The 16,811-nt window shown below is 42.5% G+C and overlaps 1 protein-coding gene across 2 annotated transcripts in view; it reads left to right on the top strand.

Moving 5' to 3' along the window:
• Window positions 459-16,811, top strand: part of ZNF652 (zinc finger protein 652) — a 69,422-nt gene continuing 53,069 nt past the window's right edge. Inside the window, exon 1 of one of the 2 annotated variants that reach the window (XM_013980996.2) lies at window positions 459-772. The gene's annotated coding sequence lies outside the window, so the exon portion shown is untranslated. Of the gene's footprint in view, window positions 773-971; window positions 4,300-16,811 lie in introns of those variants that run through there. The other variant, XM_021067133.1, reaches the window with a different exon arrangement.

The following is a 16,811-nucleotide window of genomic DNA, read 5'->3' as shown; positions in this document are numbered from 1 at the left end:
CCTTTCTCCACTTTCCCTTATGCTAAGCCGCCCCCTACTTCGTGGAATCCCACTCCCCCAGCCCAAAGCTCCCTCCCACCTCTGCGTTTTGGCTTCCTTTCAGGAACCACGCCCCCAGAACCCAAGGCGTGTTTTGCGCACGCGCACTTCACGCCTTTACCTGGGCGCTCGGGAGTGGGCGGAGTGGGGGAGGCTGGGGTGGAGCGGGAGTCGGCGGTTATGTGGGCGGCGGAGCGCTCACAATGTGGCAGGAGGGAGAAAAGGTGCGCCAGGGGCCGGCCCCGAGGGCTGCGCATGCGCGCCGCCGCGCCCAGTGGCCGAGATGCCAGGGGGGCGGGCGGAGGGAGGTGTCGGGCTCCCTGTTGGGCGGGGGGGCCGGCGAGGGAAGGGGCCGCGGGCGCGCGCGCGCTCTCGCCGCTGCTCGCCCTCCCTCCCTGCCCCCCTCTCCGCACACACAACCACACACGCACACCCCCTCCCCTGTCTCCCTCCCCGCGCGCCGCCCGCCCCGCTGGCCCCGCTCGCCCTCGCGCGCTCGGAAGGGAGTCGCGAGACGTCGGAGCGGCGGCCACGTAGCGCTGCGGCGGCGGCGGCGGCAGCGGCGGCCGAGGCCGGGTCTGCGGAGCGGCCCTGAGGACAGACGTTGGGCAGGGGGGAGGGGCCGGCCCGGCCGGCGGTTGTTACTCGAGCGCCGCGGCTACAGGCCCCCCGCCGCAGGGATGGACCGCCGAGGCGGCGGTCGGGGCGGCGGAGGCGGAGGCGGCCGGCCCGGGTGAGTAGGGGCCCCTGCCCCCCACGCACACGCCACAGTCGCGGCTGCGCCCCCGGCAGCAGCCCTTCCTCAACGCCGCCCGCCGAGCCGACCCGGGCTCTGGGCGCCGGGTTAACCCTTCGCCGAGGCAGCTGCGTGCACTAGGCCGGAGCAGCCCCCATCCGGCGGGGAGGCCCGGGGCGCTGCGCTCTTCTGGCCCAGAGCCTTGGGCCGGGGGCGCCCGCTTCTGCCCCTTCGCCCCTTCTTTTCCAGACCCGGGCTGGGCTCTAGTTTTGCAGAGTCCGCTCGCCCCGAGGCCCGAGGGGAGGCTGAGGTTGCACGGGTTAGCGGGCTGAGGGGAGATTTGCACCGGTCCTCCTGCGAACATTCTCCTGCCCTGCAGCTGGTGGCTTGCACCCACTGCCTCCCCTGCCCTGCGGCTGCGCCCAAGCCACCAACCCCTGGGAGTATTGTGCCGCCCGAGATAAAATGCATCTAGTGTGTACACCCGCCCAGCACTCACCCAGAGGGTAATGCAGACCTTTCTCCACCCCCACCTCCTCCTCCCCTCCAATCAGGCTCTACTTAAGATTCTTAGATGGGAGCCACTGAAGGTAGTGACACCCCCCTCCCCGTTACATCTGCACAGAACATGTTCATTGTGAAGCATGTCTCCTGTAGACATGATAAATGCCCCTGCCTCACCCCTTTAGACTGTCTTCACGATTTAAGATCCCATATGCTCTTCTTGAAGAGGGGCAGCCTTTCATCACATCTAGCATATCCCTCCCCCATAACACACACACACACACACACACACACACACACACTCTTCCTGATTGCCACACAGCCCCTGTCATCTCGGATCCATTGTCAGGAATGGCTTGTGCCAATCAAAGGAATGTGCTTTTTGCCTTTGGAGAAGGGTGCTTTCCACAACCATATTCTCAGGATGTTGCTGCGTGAGTCTGTCTTTGATTGTCCCCAGCTTGTCCCCGTATTCAAGCATCAGTGTTTCCCTTATAGGCATCTCCCGTGGACCCTCTAATACCTGAGTGATGCTTTTTTCCCCCAGGTAATTAGATACAGATGGTGTGTGGGGATTTCATTGATTTTGTTGTAATGAAGGCATAGTCAATAATACAGCTTGATATTTTGAGAAGAATGTCTGTGTATTTTTTCCCAGAGATGGCCAGGTCCGTATTGTTCTGGGAATGGCAACTAGCACATGCTTTGTTGACAACATGTGTATGCTTACGGAAGGAAATGCTGCTGTAGCTGGCATGTGAGTGTGTGCGCTGAATGCAGGTGATGTTCCCGTCTAGGGCTGATTTGAAAGTGGTGAGCAGTGCCGGGTTAGGGCTGGCAGGCATCTTGGATGTTTGTAGCAGGACTGTGCACATGTACGCCAATGCATACTGCCTTTAATTTTGTTTAAAATGCTTGCTGAGTCTTAGGGATCCTGGAAATGTCTACTTCAGTGGTTCTTAACCAGTCTTTGGGGTCATGGAAGGCATTAGGGCCCTCTTCTCAGTAAAATAGACAGTACACAGTTGTGGATGCATTTAGAGTCATCTTCAGCCTGGCCTTGGGACCTCAGGTTAAGATCTATATTATGCAAAAGTGAAAGGAATGTGAGTTTTGTGTTTTGCTTTGTTTTGTTTCTCTCTTAAGAGCTGTCATTATTTTCCTCCTGAGGGATAAGCAACAAAGTAGATTGTACATGTATCCTTGTGTTTTGTTCTTTGATTGCAGTGAGTTAGTAAGGTATCATCATGTCCCTGTCTTCCTGTAAAGAGATGTATTTGAGAGTTTCAGAAAAAGTTAAAACCAGAGTCAAAATAACCTGTCTAAATTCGACCAGTTGATAATGTATGTTCCTTGTGCTGTCTTCTAAAATGTAGCACATTTCAACAGCAAAGTCAGTGGTCTGTTTTATGATGCCTATCTGGAATCCTTATGTGTTGTTTGAGGTTGATCTGATCTCTTAAAAAGAAGGCTTTATCAGGCTGGTAGTAGAGCACCTGCTCTGTGAGGATTTTCCAACTTTATGAAATGTGATTTCATGTCTTTATTCAAGGTGATGTTACCATCAGAATTATCCACTTTAAAATTTTGTTGTAATGGAAGGGTTTTAATTATAATTAGGGAATTTGATCTCCATGTTTAAAGTCTAGAACTAGGCATGACTATTGCACCATTCTAAAACAAGCAGGGACTAAATACCAGCTTTTCTTGTTTAAATCACTCTGCACTCAGCCTTTTGGTTATAGTTCAATCAGGAGATGGTGTGTGATAGTGTTGTGATGGGCAGTGACATAGAAGAAGCAGGTCCCCAGCTCTCTGGGAGTTATGATTCTGACAGTATTTTTCACTTAAAGAATCTTTTGGGACCTTCTTCTTTTTTTTTGGTAGTGGTTGGGTTCTGAGAAGCTAAGGGATTTATGATATTAACAGCTTTTTGGAAGACAAGGGAACCTTGGAATCTTGCATAGAATCTGTTTCATGCGCTGAAGAATAGCATTTATTTTACTAATTATGCAATGTACCCTGTGAAGTTTGAAAGCACACAGAGATTGCAAATATTGCATTTTTAGTATCTAATAAACATGATTGAAGTGGTTTATATTACAGGTTGTATTTTTTTGTTCCTGTCATGCCTAAAGTTTTACTGTCAGAAATTATTTGCCTGTCCTAAACCCAAACTGTTTCAAAGTTGCAAATATGTTACTTTTTTGTTGTCAGTGTGGTAGAGTGACAAACCATTAAAATCTCAAGGGGCAGTGCGCTTCCTTAATTTCATATCACAGAACCTCTTCTCACCAGTCACCTACTTAGTTAAACACCCACACATCGCAAAGCAGCCGATCAAATAACTTGTAAGACTGCGAGAACAGCATTCTCTCTGCCAGATTCAGAGCTTGGAAGCTGGAAAACAATTGCACAGCAGTGAAACACTTAAGGAGTAGTGGTGCCAGCAGCTCCCTCTCATTAATACAAACAGCTTGCTTTAGTTTTTTCGGAGCTCTTCTTCAGACATCCGTCTTCAGACACCCTTCCCTTAGGAGGTTTCAGAGCAGCAGCTCCTCCTCAAGGGAAACAGCACCTACTTTCTGCAACTGTGACCTCAAGATCTGATTCGTGACACCCAGAGCTGTTTCCATTTCTGCTCTAAGTATGGGAAGTAATCTTGTAGCGTGGTAAGAAAATACTTTTCAAATCTGTAGAAAAAAATTGATTAGTAATGCCGCTGATGTGATTTTGTTTTTTGAATGTCTGAAGCCTTTCAAAGAAGTAAACTGTAACAGTGAACTGTTGTTAAAAATTACCCTTTCCTCAGTTTTAGAAAATTTCACCCAAAATGTGACTATACCCTTGAGTTTCATTTCCCTTGTTTTAAAAAGTCAGTGGAGAGACAGCCAGTAACCAAAAAAACCCAAGTGTGGATTTTCTTGTGTTTTGAAACATAGCCTTTGGAACTAGTTAAGCTAAAGGAGGTGACTGTGTTTCCTTGCTGGGAGCTCCTGAATCTTGTGCTGCAGTTTTAGGTATGATATTTTTCTCATCTATTGTCATCATTTCAGATAGTCAGCTCTTGAATTTACTTTGGTAAAGGTGAGCTGGTATTGCAGTCAGCAACTTTAGCTCAAGGAGGATCGGGGAGAGTGGTCTTTGGAGCCAGGCAGAACTAGGTTTGAATAAAGCTCCCTTGGCTTTATGGCATTGGACACGGCACCTTGACCCCAGTTTCCTCATCAGCAGAATGGGATTTGTTATGAGTGTTAGAGATAATATCTGTGCACTTCTAGAACAGTTCCTGGTGCATGTACACGTTAAGGACACAATAAGTGCTAGGACACGAACGATGTGGGGGTAAAACTACGGATTATTGTGGCTTACAGGATTTAGAGCTCTGGCACTGTGATCTGCATACTTTCATTTGTGCAGACTTGGGATGAAAAAATTGCAAATATTTGACTTGGAGCATACCTAAGTCTTGCAGGTGCACCGTGCTTGTTGGAACTTTGATTTGTTGCTGGATGGCCGGCTGAACTTGGTGGAGACAATAAAACTTAGCTCCAAATTCTACAGTGCTATCCACAGACTGGGCCTGTTTTAAGCCTATTCAGAGCTTTTGCGGTGAAAAGGGTGTTTTAGGACATTAACATAGCTCAATGAGTTCTGTGTCCAGAGTGGAATCACGTGCAAAGCCTTGTGTAAATTTTCATGGTTAATGCAAGCCATAAAGTGCTTGGTGGAATCAGTGAGGACATCAGATGCTTATTTTAGTTAATCTGTTTGTTTATACAGCAGTTATCTCTGATTTTTGAAAACACTTTATGGACATTTTTTTCCTTAAAGAATTCCTCTTGCTTTTCTGAGGTTTTGATCATAAACTATTTTCAGGGCTGTAGGTTTGAGTGCTTTAGGCATTTTTTGCTTTATTGGGTGAAGGAAAGAAGAATAAAGTCCCTTTACCTGTCAAATTTTATCAGCTGTCCACTTTAGGCCTTTACCTTTAGAGTGTGTATGTAGTTTCTAGTCTTGTTTTTAGTTGAAAAGGCAGTTTTATGGTAAAATATGACATATTTTTCCTTTTTTAAACCTAGCTTAAGAGATTGGTTACTTTGGGAGTTCCCTGGTGGCTCAGCAGGTTAAAGATCTGACACTGTCACTGCTTGGCTTGGATCGCTGCTGTGGTGTGAGTTCGATCCCCGGCCTCGAAACTTCTGTATGCTATCAGCATGGCCTGAGAAAAAGATTGGTTATTTTGAAAAGTAGATTCAAGGCGATGTATACACTTCTATTCAGTGCATAGAGCTTTAAAAATGGAATTTCTTCGGTTTTCTAGAATTAGGTTATTCTGTCATTTTTGCAAAATATCACCGTGATAAGCCCGTGAACCCACAGGTTAGCTAGAGACTTTTCAGATAAGATAGACACATACATCAGTAATGCATTAGGATTTACCTCAAGGGAATCTGCTAAGCCTTGTTTTCTTTTATTATTGAGCCACTTATGGGTCTGCCCATCAGTGGAGTCAGTCACTTTTATTGGATTGCTGATAAAGAAAGATTGGCAAATAATGATCTTAGACTCTCCTTTGATTTTGCAGAACACTTGAAAAAACTTAACTTTGGCCAAAATGTTTAATAACAACACAGCACTAATGCTGTGTGAGCCCAGAGTGATTACACAAGTAAAATTTGGATGATTGAGTTATATATATATTTTTTTCTCAACTGCAGTACATTTTTCTAAGTAAACTTTTTCTTCAGAGGGGAGTGCTTTAAAACAAATTTTTTTTTCCCCTAGTTTACTAGAGTCAAACAGCTTAGCAGATAGCTAGTTACTTCTGTTAGTTTCTTGATAGACAGACCAGTCCGTGTGTGGTGAGAAGGGATTGTTGCAAGAGAACGGAAATGGAAATAATGCAGAGAATGACTCCGTAGCCTGACTTCTTGATCTTTACCATCATATGGCATCAGAGGGTTGTGACTCTGGATCTCACTAAGATATGCAGTGTTGGGTGATTTCTTTTTGTCTTTAATGCTGGTGAAGGGTATAGTCTTTAACACATATTGTTCAGTTTGGGGGATTTCAGTGGAACATCACTTCTCAGTGACACTGCGTGACCTATAAAATGAAATTTATTATCTAAAACTAGGCCCTTGTGAATTGTTTTCACCCTTTTGAATGTATCACTTTATTATATCTAGAGTAGTATCAGAGGCCTGTGAGCGTTGGTGAAGTGTTGCTTTGTTTTGTTTTTTGAGGGGGCGGTGAGGAGACTGTTTATGATCTCAGTTTTGTGGATAAATCTGTATTTTTTCCCAGTTCCTCTTAAGACTGTGACCCAGATGCCCAGGGACTTTTCCTATGTTAATACACCAGGAGCTGGAGACTGACATTACCTTGCCTGAAAGATACTCCTTGTAGAGAGCCCCACAGTTTTCTTTTGGGCATACCAGGCATATAACATCATTTAAATTAACTCAGCCAAAGTTTGGAAAAAACCTAAATGTCCATCAGTATAGAGTTGGATAAAGAACTTAGGGTATATTCATGCAATACATTTTACATAGCTACAAAAAAGAATGAAGAAACTATATTGCTGTGGGAAATACTTTATGTGTGTCATAAAGTATTACTTATTTGTGTATGGCTTATAAGATTCACCATTAGTTTAGTCTCACATAACATTCCATTGTGTGCCTATATTATTATTTATTTCTCCATTCTACCATAGATGGACATTTGGATTGTTCTTTGATTTTTTTCCTTTCTTTTTTGGCAGCCTCATGACATATGGAGTTCCCAGGCCAGGGATCAGATCCAAGCAGCAGTTGCAACCTGTGCAGCAGCTGCAGGAACGCTGGATCCTTTTAACCCACTGTGCCGGGCCAGGGATAGAACCTGTGTCCTAGCGCTCCAGAGATGCTACCGATCCTATTGTGCCACAGCGAAAACTCCCAGATCTTGAGTAATGCTGCTCGATTCACTGTATTCTCTTCCATACTTAAACTTTTTGATCCATGTGAGTATATGCCTACTAAACAGTTTAATTTAAAAAGTGTCCCCAGGAGTTCCTTCATGGTGCAGTGGGTTAAGGATCCAACGTTGTCACTGCTGTGGCACAGGTTCAGTTCCTGGCTCTGGAATTTCCACATGCCATGGGTGCAGCCAAAAAATAAATAATTAATATCCCCAACTGATCTATAGGAAAATTACAGTGGCCTGTTTTAAATTAAATATTGAAATATTTGGTTGAGCAAAACAATTTCAAACCTTTTTTTTTTAAAGTGCATTCTCAAAGATCTAGCTTGGACTTTTACAATATTAAGAGAGTTCTCAATATTAAGAGCAAATCTGGTGTTCTTTTATCCTTAAAGAAAGGTTAAATATGATGGAAAATGTCTCTAAAATAATCACAACTTGTGAAATATTTGTTTGTGTAACTAAGTATTTCTTTTACTGTCATTTCATAATACTGAAATCATAATCCTTCCTGCTTTGCTAATTATTAAAAATTTTTACTTAATACAGTTTTTATAACTGCCATGTGTTTAAATGTTTCGGAAAGCCAAAGTTTTGAACAAGTAGCAACATGAAAGACTTACCTAGATATAGTTAACCTTGTCTTGAATATTTTGAAATTTGGTAGACCTGTCAACCGCTTGGTTGGTGGAGAGTAATTCCATGTACCTATGCACTTTAACAACTCCTGGGATATCATCATTTCTATTGAAAACTGTGTTTGATCAGATTTTTTGCTTTAATTACAGTAATATCATTTCCTCCTCTCTTACCCAAACATGGGAATAATGATTAATGTGTAAACCTGCAAAGCAGTGGTTCCCAGCCAAGGGCAATTTTGCCTCCAGGGGTCATTTGGCAATGTCTGGAGACATTTATCACCAGTGGGGCTTAGGGTGAACTACTGGTATTTGGTGGGTAGAGGCCAAGGATGCTGCTAAGCATCCTGCAGTGCACAGGATGGCCCCCACAACCAAGAATTTGCTGGTCTAAAATGTCAGCTGTGCTGAGAAACCCGGCTGTAAAGCAGCCTCACTAAACTGATGCTACTAGGCAGGTAGCAATTTTAGCCTTGACTGTTAGATTTAGCACATGAAACTCATACTACTGCGTTTATGTAGTCTAGAGAAGAAATAAGCTAGGTAATTTTCTAAATAGGAATAAGGTTTTAAATATAAAGACTGGTTTTGGTCAACAAATCATCTTTTTTCCCCTTCCTTTTTTTAGGGCCTCAGGTGGGGCAAATGGAAGGAAGTTCCCAGGCTAGGAGTTGAATCAGAGCAGTAGCTGCCAGCCTATACCACAGCCATAGCAACAAGGGATCCGAGCCGCGTCTTCGACCTACACTACAGCTCACAGCAATGCCGAATCCATAACCCACTGATCGGGGCCTGGGATCAAACCCGAATCCTCATGGATACTAGTCGGGTTCGTTACCACTGAGCCAGGAAGGGAACTCCCCATCTTTTTTTTTTTAAATTGGCTATTTATATCTTTTAGTGGATAAAGCCAGATTATTTTGGAATTATAGCCATTATCTAAAAGGTTATTCCAGGAGTTCTCGCCATGGTGCAGTGGAAATAAATCTGACTAGGAACCATGAGGTTGCAGGTTCGATCCCTGGCCTCGCTCAGTGGGTTCTGGATCCTGGCTTTGCCGTGAGCTGTGGTGTAGGTCACAGACGCAGCTCGGATCTGGTGGTGTTGTGGCCGTGGCACAGGCTGGCAGCTGTAGCTCCAGTTAGACCAGGGAACCTCCATATGCCATGGGGTATAGGAAAAGACAAAAGACATAATAATAATAAAATAAAAATAAATAAATAAAAGGTTATTCCAAAGAGTCAAAGTCTTTATAAATATATTATACAACAAAGACTTTTAGGGGTATATATATATATATATTTTTTTTTTTTTTTTTTTGTCTTTTTGCCATTTCTTGGGCTGCTCTCGCAGCACATGGAGGTTCCCAGGCTAGGGGTCGAATCGGAGCTGTAGCCGCCAGCCTACACCAGAGTCACAGCAATTTGGGATCCGAGCCACATCTTAGACCTACACCAAAGGTCACAGCAACGCCGGATTGTTAACCCACTGAGTAAGGGCAGGGATCGAACCCGAAACCTCCTGGTTCCTAGTCGGATTCGTTAACCACTGCGCCATGACGGGAACTCCTAGGGGTATAATTTTTTTTCAAACACAGATGCATTTTTTACTTTTTTGATCCTGATGTGTATCTTGCTCTGCTCTAAAAGAAAATATTTAATTGCTTGACATAAAATGTATTTACATCTTGTATAATATGGTAAGTTAAAAAAAACCTTATTATCGCCAAGTGAGAAAATGTTCAAACTAGATTTGGAAAATACACTTATGGTGGAAAAATTAGCTAATTTCAAGTGGCCGGTTTCCTCCTGTCAGGTTGTAGTAAAGAACATATACACTTCTGCATCCATTCCAGCTTGTGAGGAATTGTAACAAGACCCAAAAGATAGTTTGTTTTGCCATTCAGTCTCTCCTCAGCCTTTTCCTCACCTCAGATGGCAACTTAGATTCTTTTTCTTTAAAAATGACTTATGCCTCTAAGGTCAGGTGGCGCAGTAGGTACTAAAACACATGTCCTAGAAGCCAACTGTTGCAGGGTTGGATTGTTCTAAATCTAGAATTGTTATTTATTTGATTCCCTATAGCCCTGTTCCTCCAACATTTGGTCCATGATCCACAATAAGAAGCCGTGTATGCATGCCCACTTGTATTCACTCACATGCATATACCCCCAGCCAGCCCTGAAACAAAACCTTCTTGAGGCCTTACTCTTCCTATCTGTAAGGCAGTCTGCTCTTTCATTCTATTTCATTTGTAAACACTGAGTTGGAACGGGCAGTTTGAAAATCACTGCCCTAAATAGAGCTTGACAAAGTATTTTCTCGAAGTAGATGCTAAGCAAATGCTTACTGGCTTAAAAGGGGGTGGGGCGTGGTAAAATTAAAAGCTGTGCTTAGAGGTATGGGTTTGAAAGAGCACGCTAGGAAATGTGTGTATGATGAAGAAAATCATCGTATTTATGACCTTCCTTACTCCATATACAGGGGTGCTTCTTAAAGACCTGTAGCTCCTGAAGAGTTAAGGCGGATCCTCATTTTGCTTAGCATTTAAGCTATTTTCTTCCAGGATGTAGGGCAGCTACTATTGCTTAACGCATTCTCTCTCTTTCTCTCACTACCTGTTTATTCATTAAGTCAGGTAGAATCGAGAGGATTAGTGAATATATACAAAGAGATTTTTAAAATAAACTCTGGAGCATAACCTTCTTTAAGACGGAGCTTGGTTTCAACAGCAATTTCCTTGTGTAGTTACAGAATAAAAATACATGAAGGACTCAGTGAAATTTTCACTTCTGTGTGGAAAGCAGACTCTGGCTTGGACTATATTTCAGACAGCTCAGTCAGCAAAGCAGTCATCGGAACCTGGTTCTTCAGAAGGACAGAACTTAAAAGTTACTTGGTTGGAGTTGTCCTTCATTCCTGTATTAAAGTTATGTATACTGTGAATAAATCTCTTATTTTTATTTATTTACTTATCTACCATATCTGCCATTCAGTCCTCATATAACGCTTCGAGGTCGGTATTATTATCCCCATGTTACCAACAGGGAGATGAAGACAAAGTGAGATTATGTAACTTGTCAAGTTGAATGTATTCTTTTCTTGGCATTGAAATTTTGTAAGGAAAAACCCATGAAGTCATTTTATTTTGCTAATTGAAAATTTCATTTTAAAATTGAATTTTAAAATCCGTAAATCTTTCTGGCTTTTAGAAACCAGAGACTGAGTCGTTTGTTTTAATTTTTAAATTAATGTCCAGTAAAATTGACATTTTGCTCTGTATACAGTTCTTTTTGTATCAGTGCCTGTATAGATTCATGTAACCACCACCACAGTCAGGATACAGAACAGTTCTATCACCCCAAAACTCCTTCCTGCAATCCTTTTGTATTCATATCCTTTCCTATTCTCCAATCCGGCAACCATTGATCTGTTGTCCACCTAGTTTCATCTTTTTTGGAGAATTCTGTATAAATGGGATCATTCAGTATGTAACCTTTTGAGACTTGCTTCTTTCACTGGACATAATGCCTTTGAGATTCATCCAGGTTTTTGTGTATATTGACACTTTGTTTTTATTGCCAAGTAATATTCCACTGTGGCACACTGTGATGTACTGCAGATTGTTTATTCATTCACCAGTTGAAGGACATTTGGATTATTCCAGTTTGGGGTGAATATAAGTTGTCATTTCTCTAGAGTAAATACCTAGGAGTAGGATTGCTCGATTGTATGGTGTATATGTTTAATTGTATATGAAAATACCACAATGTCTTCCAGAGAGAGTATGCTCTTTTGCACCTCCACCAGTAACACATGAAAGTCCCATTCATTCTGCGTCTTTGCTAACACTTGATATTGTTGATATTTTTTATTTTAGCCATCCTAATAGGTATATAAGAATAATTTTTTGAGGCCAGAATCTGGGTGGTAGGCCCAAGTCTGCCATCAACTAGCTGTTGACCTTACAAAGAACCATTTAACTTTTTTGAGCCCCTTTCCTCATCTCTCTTATAATAGAGAATATTGAATGTGATAAAAGTTCTCTTGCAGCTCCCCAGTTCATTAGTATGGAAAAATAAATCCTTGGCAAGACTACAGATTTGTGTTGCTTGTGCAAAAAAAATCTATTGACTGATCTCAGCTAAAGTACAAACACTATAAGCATTATACATAATTATGTATAGAATGCATATGAAATAACTTGATATTTATAACTATAGTTTAGCTGCAGCCAAGCATAATAGTATTGTGACATGTGTCATGTCTGTAAGCTAAAATTATATAGCTAATGCGTCAGTTAACATTGACAACCTAGGATCTTTTGACTAATATTTGATGTTTTTATCATTTATTAGCTTTCTAGGGTTATAGTTTATAGTAAGTTCAATTTTCAGTCATGAATAGGGGATCACTTTTTCAGAAATCACATATTTGGATACTTGTCTTTAATATCTATTTGAGTGTGAAATTGTTTCTGTATAGCATTGTGAATAGCTTATCATTTTTCTAAAAAATTATACGTATTTATCCAAAATTATTTAAGGATTACAGAGAAATAATAAAGAAAAAAGTAAAATATCTTCTGCCCTACCCTTACCCCTATCCTGAGATATCTCTGGATATAAGCATATATATGCATAATTGTATGCACATAGTTTTACGTAATGAGATTGCATAATTTCATTCCCACATGTTCTTTAGTCTTTTATTTTTCACATGTGGACATATTTCTGTGTCAGTTAATATAAATCTATCTCTCAATTTTCGTAGCTATTGTAGTATGCCAGTGTCTGTGTGTACCATTATTTATGTTTGTTGGTTGGTTGGTTTTGCTTTTTAGGGTCACACCAGTGGCATATGGAAGTTCTCAGGCTAGGGGTCAAATTGGAGCTGTAGCTGCCGGCCTACGCCACAGCCACAAGGCAGGATTCGAGCCATGTTTGTGACCTACACTGTAGCTCACGGCATCACCAGATCTCCGCCTCACAGAGCATCCATTCTCATGGATGCTAGTTAGATTCCTTTGAACTCCATTATTTTATGTTTTAAGTTTTGTTACATTAAATTGTGCTATAATGAATGCCCTTGGGAGTTCCCGTCATGGCTCAGTGGTAACAAACCCGACTGGTATCCGTGGGGACATGGGTTTGACCCCTGGCCTTGCTCAGTGGGTTAAGGATCTGGCATTGCTGTGGCCGTGGTATAGGCCGGCAGCTGCAGCTCCAATTCAACCCCTAGTCTGGGAACAGCCCTAAAAAGAAAAAAAGAAGGAAAAAAAAAGAAGGAAAAAAATAAATAAGAAATCAAAGTTAAAAAAAAAAAAGTCGGAGTTCCTGTCATGGCTCAGTGGAAACAAATCTGACTAGGAACCATGAGGTTGCGGGTTCGATCCCTGGCCTCTCTCAGTGGGTTAAGGATCCAGCACTGCTGTGAACTGTGATGTAGGTCGTAGATGCAGCTGGGATCTGGCGTTGCTAAGGCTGTGGTGTAGGCCAGCGGCTACAGCTCTGATTCGACCCCTAGCCTGAGAACCTCCATAGGCCGTGGGTGCAGCCGTGAAGAGCAAAAAAAAAAAAAAAAAGTCAGTTTTGTGGTTCCCATTGTGGCTCAGCAGAGAACCCAACATAGTGTCCATGAGTTAAGGATCTAGCATTGCCACAAGCTGTGGCATAGGTCGCAGATTTGGCTCAAATCTGGCATTGCGCTGAGGCTCTGATTCGACCCCTTGCTTGGGAACCTCCATATGCCATGGGTGCAGCTGTAAAAAGGAAAAAAAAAAAAAAAAGTCAGTTTTTAAAATAAAAACTCACTTTTGAGAAGAGCTAATAAAGCAACTTGCTTCTTTAATTCAAAGAAAATCTTTTTTTCTTTCTTTCTTTCTTTCTAGGGCTACACCCGCGGCATATGGAGGTTCCCATGCTAGGGGTCTAATTGGAGCTGAAGCCGCCAGCCTACATCACAGCCAGATTCAAGCCATGTCTGTGACCCATGCCATAGCTCACTGCAACACCGGATCCCTAACCCACTGAGCGAGGCCAGGGATCGAACCCGCAACTCATGGTTCCTAGGTGGATTCATTAACCACCGAGCCACGACGGGAACTTCTCAAAGAAAATCTTTTAATTAATGGGACTATAATAATTTGTGTTTAATTTTCGATTTTCAAGAAAAGTTGCACAGAGTGTACCCATTTACCACCTCATTGTTAAAGTCTTAAACTAAGAAACCAGCACTGGTACATTACTACCAGTTTAATTCCATATTTAAGTCAGATTTCACTAGTTTTTCAGTTAACATCCTTTTTTATTTGGACACATCCTAAATCAGGCTTTTAAACCCTGCTTAAATAAGCATCAATATCTGTTCATAGATTAGTTTTAGTCATGCATTGTACATATGTGTGTACCATATGTAATGTATCTGGGTCTCTGTATTTGTTTAGACAAATTTATGTTATCTTTTACATTATTATCTTGGAAGATCATCTTTGATGTTCACAGACGCTCTGCCCAAGGCCATTTTAGGTAGGTCGAAGATCTTTTTCCCCCACCCTTTTTGTGACTATACAGAAACATGACTGATGCCATCAGTGAATGTAGCTCTTGTACAGGGGTACCCTTTTCGGTACAGTTACAAGTCCTTGTCTCCAGGAGCACTTGGAAGATAGCCATCTTTTGTTTACTAGAAAGTTAACTTACGGAGTTCGCCTGTGGCACAGTGGGTTAAGGATCCGGCGTTGTCACTGCAGCAGCTCAGGTCGCTGCTGTGTTGCGATTTGATCCCTGGCCCAGGAACTTCCATGTGCCGTGGGCACAGCCCCGCCCCCCGCGGGGATATGATGTAAGTTAAGAAAAATTAACTTACACCATATGGTTACTGTCTTGCAGTGTGTGGCTCCAAGAGAATATAAGTACTAAGCGGTTCTTGAAGAAGAAAAAGGTCCTGGTCTTGAGGCAGAATTACCACCAGAGATGGGGTAGTACCTGAGTACCTTTCACTCCGAACTTGCTGATGCAAAGAATCCCTCCTGAGGCAAACCACGGCATACAGACTCACTGTGCTCATTTGAATCATTCCTTGAAGCAGTTTAGTTTATGGAAAAAGAGGGGGAGGAAAAAGGAGGAAGAAATTGGAAACATCATGTAGATACGGATTTTTTAAAAATCACTTTTCTCCCAGCTTAAATGGAACTCTGGAGTATTCCTTCCATTAGCTTACACATTTTTGTTGTTGTTGTTTTGGGTTTTTTTTGGTCTTTTCAGGGCCGTACCTGCGGCACACAGAGGTTCCCAGGCCAGGGGTCCAATTGGAGCTACAGCCACCAGCCTACACCACAGCCACAGCAACACCAGATCCGAGCCACATCTGCAACCTACACCACAGCTCATGGCAATGCCAGATCCTTAACCCACTGAGCAAGGCTGGGGATCAAACCCAAAACCCCATGGCTCCTAATCAGATTCATTTCCACTGTGCCACAGCAGGAACTCCAGCTTACCCTTTTTTTTTTTTTTTTTTTTTAAGGAAAAAAAAAAATCCTGGAGTTCCCGTTGTGGCTCAGTGGTAATGAATCCGACTGGTATCCATGAGAATGGGGGTTCCATCACTGGCCTTGCTCAGTGGGTTAAGGATCCAGCGTCACCGTGAACTGTGGTATAGGTTGCAGATGCACCTCAGATCTTAGTGTTGTTGTGGCTGTGGCATAGGCTGGCAGCTACTGCTCTGATTCAGCCCCGAGCCTGGGAACCTCCATGTGCCACGCCTGTGGCCCTAAAAAGACCAAAAAAAAAAAAAAAGTCCTCAGTATTCTAGGAAACAAAAAATAGTGGTCAAGAAAAGCTTCACTTTTGAGCTGGATCTTGAAAGATGGATAGGATTTTATAATCATATGGGAGGATAATGATGTTCTAGGTAGAAGGAAAGAATGATATAATCAAAGGTTTAGAGGTGGAAAAAAAATCAAAGTGTGTTTGAGAAATGGCATGAGGATTTTAGGTGGGAAGGGAAGACTTTGGGAGCCAAGACTGAAAGTCACTTGGGCTCAGAGGGTGGAGGGCTTTTGAATGCTTTGCTAAGGAGTTGAACTTTATCCCAAAGCTCTTGAAACCAATAAAGGTTTTGTAGCTAGGGAGTTACATGATCCAAATTCTTTAGAAAAATGTAGTTTCGAAGATCTCTGTGTAAATTGGTAAAGGGGTTGAAAAGAGGGAGGCGGAAAGACTTAAAATCTGTGTAGGAGGCAATGGGCCTGAATTGGGAGGTCATGTTAGCAACTGGAACAAGAAGGGCAGACAGTTTTTAAAAACAGGACTTATTGATTCACTAGATACTGGGGTAAATGAACATGAGGTTTGAATCCTCAGTCAGAGACTATAGCTTCTGAATTTGGATATTCCACAGACTTGACCATAAAATGAGAACTTAAAATCAGTAGCATCCTAGAATTGAGGGAAAGTATATTACTTTCTTTAGAATCAGTAAAATGCACAGCTTAGAACAAAGAATGATATTTTTATATTTGCTGACTCAGGATGGAGGAGCGAACCAGGGAAGGAGGAAGGTAGTTTTTTTTTTTATTTTACAGTGACAACTGTTGCTGTGGCCTGTGTTTAACATCTGATTGTTATGCAGTGAAATGCTTCAGACCACTGTTCTTATCATAGCTCATATCAAAAGGTTAGAGGTAATTGTAGTTTTGTTATAAAGTATTTTTTCCCCATTGTTAGGTTATAGTGTCCTGTCTGTTTCTAAATTATCATTTTTGGTCTTTCAAAACCCTTTTGATGTAACAGAAATTCTCAAACACAGAAAAGGGGGGAAAGTATAATGAACCTGGTGTACCCATCTCCCAGTTCCCACAGTTATCAGTACATGGCTCATCTTACTTCATCTACACTCACCCTCACTGTATTCCCCTCCCTC

The sequence above is a fragment of the Sus scrofa genome, chromosome 12, assembly GCF_000003025.6.
Source record: "Sus scrofa isolate TJ Tabasco breed Duroc chromosome 12, Sscrofa11.1, whole genome shotgun sequence".
NCBI classification, from domain to species: domain Eukaryota; kingdom Metazoa; phylum Chordata; class Mammalia; order Artiodactyla; family Suidae; genus Sus; species Sus scrofa.
The sequence above is the reverse complement of the archived record's forward strand: the minus strand, read 5'-3'. Positions and strand labels throughout refer to the sequence as shown.